This window comes from Haliaeetus leucocephalus, unplaced genomic scaffold (genome assembly GCF_000737465.1).
Source record: "Haliaeetus leucocephalus isolate CR32 unplaced genomic scaffold, Haliaeetus_leucocephalus-4.0 Scaffold188, whole genome shotgun sequence".
Taxonomy (NCBI): Eukaryota; Metazoa; Chordata; class Aves; order Accipitriformes; family Accipitridae; genus Haliaeetus; species Haliaeetus leucocephalus.
Genome location: NW_010972624.1, coordinates 1,169,265 through 1,177,809, shown reverse-complemented (window position 1 = coordinate 1,177,809; position 8,545 = coordinate 1,169,265).

Below are 8,545 nucleotides of genomic sequence, written 5' to 3'. Positions count from 1 at the left end.
GTCAGGGTGTCTGGGGGGGTAAGGGGGGGAGCGGGTCATGGTGTCTGTTGGGGGCGAGGAGGGGAGCGGGTCAGTCATGGTGTCTGGGGGGGGTAAGGCGGGGAGCGGGTCAGTCATGGTGTCTGGGGAGTAAGGGGGGAAGCGGGTCAGTCAGGGTGTTGGGGGGGGTAAGGGGGGGAGTGGGTCAGTCAACCGAGGGCAGGAGTGGGAAGGGAAGAAAACAGTGCGTTACTGCAGAGAGAGAGGCATCAACTGCTCATCAGAGAGCTCCAGTGATACTGCGCTGTGGCCATGACAGTCAAAGGACACTGACTGGCAGGACAAGGTCTGTGGCTGGAAAAGTCTGATCTCGTTTATTAGAGCACCCAATGTTCCCCCAGGCCAGAGGTGCCTCAGCTCTGTGGGTGCCAGCCCCATTCATTCAGGCATGCCTGACCTGCCCAGCTCCGTGGAATGGTGAGCAACTAGCCCCATTTGTACTGGGCTTGCTTGTCTGATTTTTGCAGCTACACTTATTGGTATAATAAAAGTTATTCAGTCTTCCTACAAACCGTGTCCTGCTTAATAATAATAATAATAGTAGCAGCCAGGACTTCAGCTCTTGATTTTCCATAAGTAACAACCCAGCAAGCTTTATCGGTAGATACTGGGCACAGTGTCATGTCCAGGTTGCAGATTCACAACATGCAAGTCTCTAATTCAAGGTTGTGGGAGATGTGTCCTCTCAGGGGACAGGGAGCAGAAAGGGTTGGTGCCACTGAGAAGGGACTCACCTGCTGCCTGACTTGCAAGAAAAACATGAAGAGAAGAATTAAAGACCTAAGACGGAGCACCATCCTGTGGCATTTCATAAATCCAAAGATTTATGTGGGAAGAACATTTTCTCTCTCTCTTTTTTTTTCTTTTTTTTTTTTTTCCCTGCCAAAACATGCATGCTGTGATTTTAGCAGGAAGTTTGCCACTGGAGGCATTGATCTTCTGACCTGGTCACATTGTGTTCCAGCTGTACAGGCTGCCCGACTTCTGACTTCAGAGGAACAAAGTCAGAAGTGTACTTTGATCCCATTCCTAATGCAGGGCCTTAAACATGACAAAACTTTCTGAGAAGTCAGCTGAGGGACAATCATAGGCATTTTTGTTAAATTCCTAAGATTCAAATCCTTGTGCTGCTCTGTGAAAGGAAGACAGCTCTCCTGAACGCAGTGTTAAGAATATGCCCTGTTTACCTCCCTCACAGAATGTGAGTGAGAACAGGACAGGTATCTGTAAGATCATGTATGGCAAGGAGAAAAATTGGTTTGTTTTTTCTTCTGCTGCAAACCCAAGGGGGTGTTACATGAAACTAGCTATGTGCAGGTTCAGAAAAAAAACAAAAGGATGTTGCTCTTCACACAATATCTTGTTAAAGGGCAGATTTCCCTGCCGTGGGATATTGTAGCCTACTAAAATTTTACATGGGTTCAAAGAGAAGCTGGACTATGTCTGTTGAAAACTATTGGTAGGCTGTATGATGACCTTAGAATCATAAAATCATTTAGGTTGGCAAAGACCCTTAAGATCATCAAGTCCAACTGTTAACCTAGCACTGTCAAGTCCACCACGAGACCATGTCCCTAAGCACCATGTGTACATGTCTTTTAAATCCCTCCAGGCATGGTGACTCAACCGCTTCCCTGGGCAGCCTGTTTCAATACTTGACAACCCTTTCGGTGAATAAATTCTTCCCAATATCCAATTAAATCTCCCTGGTACAACTTGAGGCTGTTTCCTCTTGTCCTATCACTTGTTACTTGGGAGAAGAGACTGATCCCCACCTCTCTACAACCTCCTTTCAGGTAGCTGTAGAGAGCGGTAAGGTCTCCCCTCAGCCTCCTTTTCTCCAGGCTAAACAACCCCAGTTCCCTCAGCCGCTCCTCATAAGACTTGTTCTCTGGACCCTCCACCAGCTTCGTTGCCCTCCTTTGGACACACTCCAGCAGCCCAGTGTCTTTCTTGTAGTGAGGGGCCCAAAACTGAACACAGTACTTGAGGTGCAGCCTCACCAGTGCCGAGTACAGGGGGACGATCACTTCCCTAGTCCTGCTGGCCACACTATTTCTGATAGAGGCCAGGATACCTTTCGCCTTCTTGGAAAGTCTCTCAGTGCTGCACTGGAGGGAGCATACTTTGGGAAGTGCGACTACGTGCTTGCACTGCTTTTATGTTTCTACCCAGGCATCTGCTAGTCAGCTTGCTGGAGACGGGGTGCTGTCCCAAAGGAATCTGTGGGCTGACCCAGCATGGCTGTTATTCTCTCCTTTCTTCCAACTAACTTGTTACACATGAAATTTTAAGTACTTTAAGTACTTTAATTCTTGAGTTTTCTGGTGTTTTATTAAAATCTTGAGTCCATTTTTGTGCTGCCCATTTTTGTGCTAACCATTTTTGCCCATACTTAGAGTAACCACTGAGTGAAGGAATATTTAATGAACGCACTCATTAGGTAACAACTGCAGCCACAGCTGGGCAGCAAGATATGATACATCCGAACCTCTTCTATACCACATTTTCGCTGCAAATCTGAAAACCACTTTATGAAAGATGGCAAGTACCACTATCTTGATTCAATAAATGGAAATATGGACTAAAGATTAGGCCTCATAAAGATAAGCCAGAAGTCTCAGCCTGCCTTACCCGCAGGACCTATGGCTTTCAGCACGTTGTACTGTTTAGTGACAACCTTTTAGTGCTCAGTCCCCATCCAGCCTCCACCCCAAGTACTACTGCAAAGAGAAGGTCCTGCGGGAGACGCTCCGCTTCCTTGGGCAGGAGGCATGGAGACCAGGCTTGTTCCCACTCGTCTGTGCTCACTGCTGTTAGGCTTAGGGCATGATGTTTAAAATTTTCTTCTCTCTCGGCTGTAGTAAAGCTGTAATGGCTGGCTGATCCCAAAGCCATGCACACCCTTATTCTCATAATGGCTCTCATCTCTCCAAGGGTGGTCAGGTGAGTTCACTGAAGCAGCAGAAAAATAGTTGTACTGCAAAAAAAAAGACGTTTCCTGCCAGTTCTCTCCCTGAAGCAGCTCCCTGCCGAGTTGTGAGCAGCAGGGCCAGCCCCAGGACGGTGGTGGCAGGGTGCCGGGGGTCTGATCTCCCCTCAGCGGCTGCTAGCAGTTGGCAGGACTAAGCCTTAAGGCCAAGCCTGAGCAAGAAGAGATAGCTGAAGATCTCATTTGAAGGCACAAGCCGAGGTGAAAACAGGTCAGAGCACACGTCCATTTCAGTTTCAGAGCGACCAGCACCGCCACGACCTTCTGCCCCATATGCCAGCAGCTCAGCTTGGCGCAGGCCAGCCCACCATCACCGCTGCAGTCCTGCGCAAGGAGCCGATTCTTCCAGGTCTGGATGGGACCTCTAGGGATGGCACTGCTGCCTCCTGCGGGGTTTCTCCTCCATCCTCTGACACAGGGGCCACCGGCCACGTCTGAGCTGCGGTCCGGGACGGGCTGGACGGCAGGTCTGTGCCCTGAGACTGCGAAGGTGCTGTGGCTTGTCGTGGCCCTGGAGCAAGGCTGCTCCGAAAGAGTTAAGAGGAGGGCTCCTCCCTCCCAGTACATGAGTCTCCTCCTGGGTGACCTTCCCGGCAGCCTTTGCTGGCTCTGCCCCAACCAAACAAAGAGGGCAGCAGCTTTTCAAACAGCGGCTTCCCAAAAAGTTGGCTGCTGCAGAGCTGGGCTGTGCTGGGACCCTGGCTGGCCACGGCCGCTGAAGGATGCAGCAGCAAGTTGGTACGGTCGCCTGGGAGGATGCCGGCAGTCGCCTTTAGTCCCTGTACGTGGATACTGTGCCTGTTTTCTTCTGTGCGTTAAGCTGGTTTGGGTGCCGGGAGCGTGATGGGGAAGGAAGGAGAGAAACTTCTCGCAGTGGTAGTTGGGTGGGGGGGTGCGAGTGGCAGGGAGGGGTGGCAGGAGGCCGGTGTTAGCCAGCTCCTGTGGCCCACAGCCATCCTGTGCTCGGCCGAGCGCTGCCCTGGATGGAGCGGACCGCTGCTGCTTGGCACGCCGGCCGGGGATGCGGAGGTCTGGTGCCGCACTGAGATTCAGTCTCAGAGCTGGGATTGGCGTGCCCGATCTGAAGTGCTGTCCTCCAGCTGCTTCTTGAACTCAGAAACCTGCCTAGCAATTTTCCAGAAGAGGTGTGGGCCCTCTTTAGAAAGTGCCTGTGTGTCGATAGGCTGCTGGGTGGTGGATTTAAGGCAGCAGACAACCACAAAGCTGCTCCAGCCAAGACACCATAGACAAGCAGGAGAGGAAAGAACGGAGCTCCACAAGTGCGGCTTTTGGATCTTGCCTCTGTGTTTTTCTGTCCCTTCATTCCTGCACCTCCAGGCTGTTGATGGAACAGGGCTATTTACTGCCACCTCTGCAGGTGAACTGATCCGCCTGCAGTGGCGGATGGTGGTTAGGACTAATTAGCCAGCATCTCTAAATGCCACCTGAGACTGAAAGTGCTTGTCCTGTGTGTTGCGCCGTCTTGCAACTGGATGCTTCATTTTTCCTTCCTATTCATTGGCTTTGGGTTGTGGAGCCACAGCGGCATGGTGGTGTGGCTACAGAGCGCTCTCCTTGAGCCTCAGAAGATCCAGGTGATCAGTGGGTTATTCTGCCAACAGCAGCACTGAACCACGGGTGTTCATTTATCGTGGTGAGGTACCATATACCAGCCATTACTTTGAGCTTGTATGGAATGCGCTGCAGCACTGGCTCAGCCCACAACCTCTTGATGCTGATGTTTTCCTTGTGCTGTAAGAGCTTTGGTCCATCGTTCCTTGTGCACCTTCGTTTGTCTCAGTCCATCGCTTCTTCTGCACCTGTATTAGTGTGGGGTTAGATGTGTGTCAGGCTTCAGAGAATACAGCCTGTGTGGCTTCATTAGAGGAATTGCAAGGTGGGGGATTTGTCTTCTGAGGGCTTGGAAACTTTTCACCCTAATGTGTAGTAACAGCCTTGGTTATCTCTGCAGAGAGTTGAGATTAGCCCGAGTTTCCAATGGCTGCACTGTCGAGTAGCTATACAGATTTGGAACAGCAGAAAAAGGAGATTTTGGGAGTTTCTCTCTAATCTGCAGAAGGAGGTGAATTTAGCAGTTTAGCTGAAACACTTCTAGGTGAATTAAATCTTCAGCAGTAGTCTCAAAACATCTGGCCTGCCCTCTGTTGAGGTCTGAGGCTGATTCTTGCAGTGCACAGCAGCAGCTAGGCTATGGACAAGCTCAAGCCTTCAGGACTGTCTGCACCTGAATGTGCCTATGCACACATTTCTATTTCAGGGCTCTTAGCCTAAAACCTGTGCCATGATGCACTTTTTCTCTGTTTCCCTGCAACACTTACAAAGCATGTCCTGATGCTGTAGGAATAAGCGTGCTCAGTGTTAACCTTCCTCAAATGTCCTGGCTTTACCACAAGATAAAAATATCATGTTACACTTTGCAGTGATTTATTTGTTTCCTCTGCAGGCACGTGAAAGACACTAGAAATTCAAGGTATGCTTGTGGTTTAGCCTTTACAACTCTCTTTGCTGGAAGGGCTGCATCTTTGGAGGGCAGAGACTTAAAGCTGCATAACACTTTAAAGAGAGGCTAATGTTGACTGTACAGATAAAGGCAGGGCAGTGAGATACTTGGCATTTATTGTTCTTGTCGGAATACTTAAGCTCAGCTTGACAAGTTTGTTCAGTACCAGGGCAGAGATGGATTTCTGAGCCCGGATGTGAAATTCAGCTTGTTCCTCTCCCCCAGGCCTTTCCAGGTGGTCTGTGAAAGCCTCTTGTTCCTTCAAGCTGTGGTTCCACAGTTGTTAATACCAGGTTTGGATGCTCCAAATAATTTCTTAACACAAATCTGACCTTTACCAGGTACAGGCACAGCATCACAACCATGCTGAATTTGTCAGACCGTGTGTTATGGTGTTGATGTTGACCTATGGTTTTTGAGCTGTAGGAAAGCCAATCCAATGCAAAGCCTTTTTGTACAAAGCTATCCATCAGCGCAATTTTATACAGTGTCACTGCTTTGTGCTGCATGGCTTCGGACCCTTTGACCATCAGGGAGGATTTTCTTGTATTCCTGAAACTCCTCCTTTCCTCCCCTCAAACATGAGGAAACAGTACTATGTTTACACTGTTGTTACCCTGTGCCCGCAAACAATCCTAATACTCATTACATATACAAGCTGCTATTTATCCTATCACCTTATCTTTATACTCTCTTCCCCATTTAGCACAAGGCTGTAGTGGCATTGTCTGGGTCAAAACCAAACTATGTGTATCATCCTACTCACAACTTGTTTTGAAAACCCCAAAACTGTTAACTAAAGAAACCTTGCAGGGACACAACTTTCTTCAATTTGCACATACTGTAAATCTTAAAGTAGAACATTAAAGTTTTATATTTTCCATTTGAGGATCTAATTTTTAAAATGTGGCCAGGCAGGGGGCTAGCTCCTCAACTGCTCTGAAAGCAGAGCCTAAAGGGACTGGTCAGTTGTCAAAGGTGACAGAGCAAAGCTAGGTCTGGGCTCTAAATAGCTCACTTCCAAATCCTGGGCCAGATATACAACACTTTCTTTTCTACCGCTCTGATGGCTGAAGTACAAGTTGATTAAAAAGCTTCATATGAGGTTTTCCATTCAGAGGGCAAGCCGGCATGGCTCAGGTAAGAGCAGCACCATCTAAATTCAACTGGCCCATCTCCTTTTAATAAAACCTGTAACAGAGCTGCTCCTTCACCAATTTTGCAAAGAAAATCAGGGCTCTGTAACATGGGATACAGCACTCTGTATGGATGGTAGCAGTAGATGTTAGATAATGTAATTGCTTCCATGAGGCTTGACAAATCCTGCAAAGCAGTGATACTGGGTAAAATTGCATCCTGGGAGAAATGGCCATTCTTCCCTAGCACAGATCTTCCTGCTTTGGCAACATTTCAGCATGGGACACCTAATACTGTTAATCTTCCTCCAAGCTAAGTACTGTTAAACCACATTGCCAGTTCTTTCTGATTACCTGTCTCCGTGAAGCTAAGACTTTCTAGTCTATACAGCAGTGAAACTGCTATCTAGGTGAAGAGCTAAGAACTATCCATGTCCCTTCAAAGCTGTTCTGGGCAGGCTCTGAAAGAGGACACTGAGGGAGGGCAAGAAACCAAGTGGAGCATTGCCATATCAGCTCACCTTTCCTGCCCAGCATGGCTGTGTTCAAAGCACATTTCTCTGCAGGGCGAGAAGGAAATCAGGCGTTCCCCCAGCAGACTAGCCCCTTCCACAACATCTTTGCTATCACTCTACTTGAAACACTTCTTGCTTTCTTGGTTGCAAGAAGCTCTTTTCCATATCTGAATCAAGTGTAAACCAGCACTGTCCTCCTTGTACTTCTGGAGGATGTTTTTAATGTTTTTTTTTCCCCCCTCTGAGCTGCTGCAGAGTGAAAAAGGACTCATCTTGCCAGCTTTTGCAGCAGCTATTTAGAACACTGTGGGAAAGCAATAAAACCGATGAGGATGGATCAGTGTCCGTCCCCAGCTGCTTGCAGCTGCTCCAGCTTCCCAAAGGCGTGCTGGGGATCTGAGAAGAAGGGCTGGAAATTGGAGGCAAAGAGAGGGGCAGGCAAGAGGACCTCATTGATCTGCTACCAGCCACAAGGCCCAGGTGAAGGGAAGTCTGGCAGATTGGGCTTGTGGCTCCTTACAAGGTCCATGAGGATCAATCCCCTTTTGCTAACACCTTCCCCTTCTTTATTTTTGTGTGTTTGCGTAGCCTGGGATGCTCTGTGCATCCATTATGAGTTAGTCAAACTGTCCTGTCCCATGCCCTGGTACACTGGCCTTGCACTGTACAAAGGCAGTTGAAGTTGAAAGCAAAGGGATATACCCACATCTAACTAAGTCCCTCATGGTCCTATGTGGACCTTCTTAGGGCAGGAATATTTTGCACTCTCTGCAGCACAGCAAGCTCTGGAGTCCAATGTGCCTTGGGATGTTAACAGCATAAAGTGGCTGTTTTTTCAGTTGCTGAGACTCTCCATGGGTTGCAGCTTTTCTCTCTCCCACTCCTCCCTCTTCCTCGGTCACAGCTGTTCTCACCATCAGCAGTTTGTCTCACTGGTGAGACATGTTGCTTCACCTTGGTATCTGCTACCCTTGTGGCTGTGCTGCTTCTGAAATGATAGATTGAAGCTTCTTGCTCTGGTTAAGTCCATCCATAGATAAATGCCTACATCTCTCCAAGGCTGTTCCACCCCTGAGGGCCAGGCTGGCTGTGGGCATGCTGTCGTGCAGCTAACCCAGATGTCTTAAATAGCTATTGAGAAAAACGCAACTCCAGGGTGAAGCAGTTAAATGATTGTGGCATGGCACTACTGTCTGTTGAAGAGTCTGTGGGGATCTGATCTTCCCTGCTTCACCCCAGCATGAATTTCGGAAGAAGCTTTGCTTGCATCTCCCCAGGGTCAAAACTGCCTGCATCCAAGAGCAGCCTTGCAGCTGTGAGACAGAAGGGAGAAGTCAATCTT